This window comes from Aotus nancymaae, unplaced genomic scaffold (genome assembly GCF_030222135.1).
Source record: "Aotus nancymaae isolate 86718 unplaced genomic scaffold, 86718_ANA_hifiasm-v0.15.2.pri h1tg000089l, whole genome shotgun sequence".
NCBI classification, from domain to species: domain Eukaryota; kingdom Metazoa; phylum Chordata; class Mammalia; order Primates; family Aotidae; genus Aotus; species Aotus nancymaae.
Window position 1 is genome coordinate 3,586,798 of NW_026988504.1, and position 4,836 is coordinate 3,591,633.

A 4,836-nucleotide genomic window follows, 5' to 3' on the forward strand; every position below is an offset into this window, starting at 1 on the left:
TATAATCCTTTGGGTATATATACCCAGTAATGGGATTGCTGGGTCAACTGGTATTTCTGCCTCTAGATCTTTGAGGAATCACCACATTGTCTTCCACGATGGTTGAACTAATTTATACTCCCACCAACAGTGTAAAAACATTCCTTTTTCTACACAATCTTTCCAGCATCTATTGTTTCTTGACTCTTTAATAATCGCCATTCTGACTGGCATGAGATGGTATCTCATTGTGGTTTTGATTTATATTTCTCTAATGATCAGTGATGTGCTTTTTTTCATGTTCGTTGCCTGCCTGTATGTCTTCTTTTGAGATGTGTCTGTTCATGTCCTTTGCCCACTTTTTAATGGGGTTGTTTTTTTTCTTGTAAATGTGTTTAAGTTCCTTGTAGGCTCTGGCTATTAGACTTTTGTCAGATGGATAGATAGCAAAATTTGTCTCCTATTCTGTAGGTTGTCTTTTCACTCTGATGATAGTTTCTTTTGCTGTGCAGAGCTCCTTAATTAGCTCCCGTTTGTCAATTTTTGCTTGTGTTGCAATTGCTTTTGGCATTTTCCTCATGAAATCTTTGCCTATGTCTATGTCCTGAATGGTATTGCCTAGACTTTTTTGTTTTTTTTTGAGATGAAATCTCATTTTGTCGCCCAGGCTGGAGTGCAGTAGCGTGATCTCGGCTCACTGCAACCTCCGCCTCCCAGGTTCAAGTGATTCTCCCACCTCACTCTCCTGGGTAGCTGGGATTACAGGCACCTGCCACCATGCCAGGCACATTTTTGTATTTTTAGTAGAGACAGGGTTTCACCATGTTAGCCAGGCTGGTCTTGAACTCCTGACCTCAAGTAATCCACCTGCCTTGGCCTCCCAAAGTGCTGGGATTACAGGCTTGAGCCATTGCACTCAGCTTAGATTTTGATGGAAATCTTGATAGTGGTTCCCTTTAGGGAGGAGAAAGGTGGGAGGTGGGGGGCAAGGGGAGGGAAGGGGAGCCCCCAGGGGATCTGTGCATTCTATTTCTCCATCTCAGTGGTGGTTGCCTGGACTGTCCACTCTGACTATTCATTGAGCCTATTCTAATGATTTGTGTACTTTTGAGCATATGTACTATTTTCTTAAAATTAAACAAGGCAGTGACAAATATAAAGTCTGGCCCCAGGCCAGAATCACTGGGTCAGAGTCTCTGGGGAGTAGGCAGGGTCCAGCTCGGGAGGTTTCGTGGTGTCTGGGGTGTGGCTCTGATGTACGTTGGGGTCACTGCCTGCCCTGGCCTGCGTGCAGCCCTCCTGTCTTCCCACTGTCACTCCCCGCCTGCCTGTCTCCTTGACCTTCCTGTTCCTTGAAGTTGCCAGGTGCTTTCCCGCTCCAGTCTTTTGCACCTGCTGTTCTCTGGGCTCTGAGTGCTCTTTCCTGGCCGGATCCAAGTGACCCCTTAAAGCGACCTTCCCTGCCCTATCTATCCAAAACGGACTCCTTGCCCCAGACACCCTCTGGCACGTCATCCTGTTTATTCCTTTATTATTCTAGAGGCAATGGCCTGTGTTCATCAAATTCTATTTCTGTTTCCAGGAAGATTTAAAGGAGGACTCTATTTTCCAATCTCCCTTGCAGGGAGGTTGGCGTTGGGGGTTGTGGACGGAAGTGATGCATTCAACTTCCAGATGTTGTCATGGGCCCCCACGTGGTCCACACTCACTGTTCCTGTGTGGTGACCACGGCCGCCACTCATATCAGGAAGGAGGGCCAGGGAGGCCAGGGATGTGGGGAACCTGGGTCTTGGCATTACCATTAGGAGGAACATTGCCAAGAAGAGCTGCCCAGACCACACTGAACTGTGATATAAACAAGAAATAAACCTTTCCACAAACCTATGAGATATGGGTATGTTTTCTACTGCAGCAGAATCTACACTATCCCAGCGCAGGGAGCACACTGCGAACAGTGGTTGTCTTGTTGAATGAGTGACTTGCCTGTGGGTTTCCTGTCTGTGTCTGTGTCTAGAGTGTAAGCTCTTGTTTCTGTGCTCTCAGGGCCGGTGAATGAGCACGTGCCTGGCACACAGTAGGAGCTCAGCAAAATTCTCCCGAGGCACTCAGTGCTGTGCCAAGGGGATGATGGAGGCAGAGATACTGACCTCAGGGGAGGAGGCAGAGGAATGGAGAGAGCATGGGTTCCTAGGTTTGCATCTCAGCTCTGCACAAGACAGCTTCACTGTTCTGAGCTGCAGTTTCTCCATCAGTAATCAGTGTCTACTCCGGGCCGGTGGGGTACTGTCCATGGTGATGGACAGAATTATCCATGGGTGCAGTTGTGATGGAGTGCACATGCAGGGAGAGAGAGAAAGAGAGAGAGGGAGAGGGAGAGAGGGAGGGGAGAGAGGGAGGGGGGAGGGGAGAGAGAGGGAGAGAGGGGTGGAGGAGGACACAGGGAAGGAGAGAGAAATGGAGGAGTGGACCATTTCACTTGCTTAAATTAGGAAATGGGGAACAGAGTGACTCCACGCTCCCTTCTAAGTCATCATCCGTTTTCTGTCTTTTATGGGCACTGCGAGTCCTTCCCTTTATAGTAGCAAATTCTCCTGGACTTAAAAAAACCAGGAGTAAAGTAAGTCCTGTGTTGCCTGTGTTGGGGCCACTGAAACTCAAGGGTCTCGTGTGCCATTCTTACGGAACAGGCTGTTCTCGGCCTGTCTCTCTCTGTCTCCGCTAAAGCGAGCCTGGGCTCCTGTCGTCCTGAGGGACTCTGTCCAGAAGATGCCCTCTGTGTCTCTGGGAGGGCCTTCTCCTTGGTGTTACTCTGATGCGTTTGCCTAAGGGAGCTTAAGCCTTCTTTAAAAATGGAGGGAAGCACCTGTGTTCATTGCTTGGTGGACATCTGGGACCTGCATGGTGGCCTCTGCATTCTTCCCTGTAGTTTAAGGCTGATTTCTGTAGTGACCCACTGCACAGCAGAAGCCTGTTGGGTGCTCCAGGTGTCCAGCTCTATTCTTCTTTTTTGAGATAGAGTCTTGCTCTGTCGCCCAGGCTGGAGTGCAGTGGCACAATCTTGGCTTACTACACCCTCCGCCTCCCAGGTTCAAGTGATTCTCCTGCCTCAGCCTCCCGCGTAGCTGGGACTATAGGCGCCCATCACCACGCCCGGCTAATTTTTGTATTTTTCGTAGAGACGGGGTTTCACCACGTTGGACAGGCTGGTGTCGAACTCCTGACCTCAGATGATCCAAAGTGCTGGGCTTACAGGCGTGAGCCACCGCGCCCAGCCCCAGCTCTGTTCTTTATGCTCACTTCTAGAATCCAGCCTCGGAGTTGATGTGTGTGGCTGGGATGTTGATAGCACACTAGGACAGTGTGGGGTTGGCGCGGGGTACTGGATGCTTTAAGACCTGCTGCAGTCTGCCCCTTAGCTGCTCGGACAGGCCACTGAGGATCTGCTCCTAGGAGAAGGCATCCATTTGCCGTGTGGCTGCTTCCTCTCCCTCCTCTCCCTCCTTTCTCCTTCCTCCTCATTCTTCTCTTCTTCCAGGTTGCAATGGGGGAGCCATGGAAGGGCTTTGGGCTGAGGGTGACACGGTCAGATCTGCCTTCTGAAAGGCCCCCCTACCTGCTGTGTGGAGACCCTTTTGGAACAGGGCAGAGGGAGTGGGTGCAGCTGGAACAGAGGTCAGCTAACTATAACCCACAGCCAAATCCAGCCCACTGCCTGTTTTTGTCTCTCTCTATATATTTTTGAGATGGAGTCTCACTCTGTCACCCAGGCTGGAATGCAGTGGTGCAATCTTGGCTTACTGCAACCTCCACTTCTCAGATTTAAGCCATTCTCCTGCCTCAGCCTCCCAAGTAGCTGGGGATTACAGGCACCTGCCACCACGCCTGGCTAATTTTTATATTTTTGGCAGAGATGAGGTTTCACCATGTTGGCCAGGCTGGTCTTGAACTCCTGACCTCGAGTGATCTGCCCACCTTGGCCTCCCACAGTGCTGGGATTACAGATGTAAGTCACTGTGCCCAGCCTCATTCATAAAGTTTTTTGTTTTTTTGTTTTTTGTTTTTTTTTTTTTAGTTCATGTCGTTTATTAACTCAGTTACTTGTCTTCTGGTTTGTTGAAGCAGTAAGTCAGACAACATTTGCCACAATAATGTCTGTCAAAGTGGCTTGCCATAAACACTCCAGCACCACATTCATCAGAAGGGCACTCTCCACAAAGGCGACTCATTTTGCCATTCTCATCCACCTTATAGTATTTCAGGACAGCCAGCTGAACCTTCTTTCTCTTGTGCTTATTCTCCTTGGGAGTGCTGTAAGACTTCTTCCTTTTCTTAGCACCATCACGAAGTCTCAACACAAGATGAAGAGTAGACTCCTTCTGAATGTTGTAGTCAGACAGAGTACGTCCATCTTCCGGTTGCTTGCCAGCAAAGATCAGTCTTTGCTGATCAGGAGGAATTCCTTCCTTATCCTGGATCTTGGCCTTTACATTTTCTATCGTATCCGAGGGTTCAACCTCGAGGGTGATGATCTTCCCCGTAAGGGTTTTCATGAAAATCTACATTTTGGTGGCGGCCCCACCTGAGGCTCAGATGGCGGATAGAAAAGGAAGTCATTCATAAAGTCTTATTGGCACACAGCCTTGCCCGTTAATATGTACCTCATCAGTGGCTTTGGAGACCAGGGTAGAGTCGGGCAGTTGCAGCAGAGACCTTCTGGCCTGAAATGCAGAACATATTCACCTCCTGACCTTCGACAGCAAGTTTTCTGACCCCTGGGTTGAAAAGCTGCCTTCCTTTGGGCTGTTCAGAGAGCAGAGCTGTGACAAGGACGTGGGGTGCAGGTGGTTTACTCGAGAG

At 49.4% G+C, this 4,836-nt stretch overlaps 1 pseudogene; it reads right to left on the reverse strand.

Annotated features, from left to right (window-relative positions):
* Positions 1 to 4,037: 4,037 nt before the first annotated feature.
* Positions 4,038 to 4,541, reverse strand: LOC105718299 (ubiquitin-ribosomal protein eS31 fusion protein-like; annotated as a pseudogene).
* Positions 4,542 to 4,836: the final 295 nt, after the last annotated feature.